Below are 431 nucleotides of genomic sequence, written 5' to 3'. Positions count from 1 at the left end.
GAGGTCTCGCCAAGTTGCCCAGGCGGGTCTCGAAGCCGCGGGCTCAGGCAATCCACTCACTCCGGGCTCCCAAAGGCGCGGGATTACAGGCTGAGCCACCGAGCCGGTTCTCCAAGCTGACTTCTAAAGATACAAAGAAGACAGCCTGCAGAGGGCTGCAGGAGGGCAATCCAGGCAGTAGGTCAGCAAGTGCAAAGATGCTGAGGTTGCAGAAATGCCAGAGAGGAGACCCAGAAGCAGGAGCATAGTGAAATGGAGCTTCAGAAGCTAAGGCTAGAGAGGTTGACAGAGCCCTATAGGCCAGGGCAAGGGTTTGGGTTTCATTTCCAGGGCAGTAGAAGCTTTTGCAGAGTTTTTTTTGTTTGTTTTTGTTTTTGAGTTGGAGTCTCACTGTCACCCAGACTAGAGTGCAGTGGCCGCTCCCGGCCACC

The sequence above is a fragment of the Carlito syrichta genome, unplaced genomic scaffold (genome assembly GCF_000164805.1).
Source record: "Carlito syrichta isolate Samal-C Ts95f unplaced genomic scaffold, Tarsius_syrichta-2.0.1 Scaffold123615, whole genome shotgun sequence".
Taxonomy (NCBI): Eukaryota; Metazoa; Chordata; class Mammalia; order Primates; family Tarsiidae; genus Carlito; species Carlito syrichta.
This window is presented reverse-complemented; position numbering follows the sequence as displayed.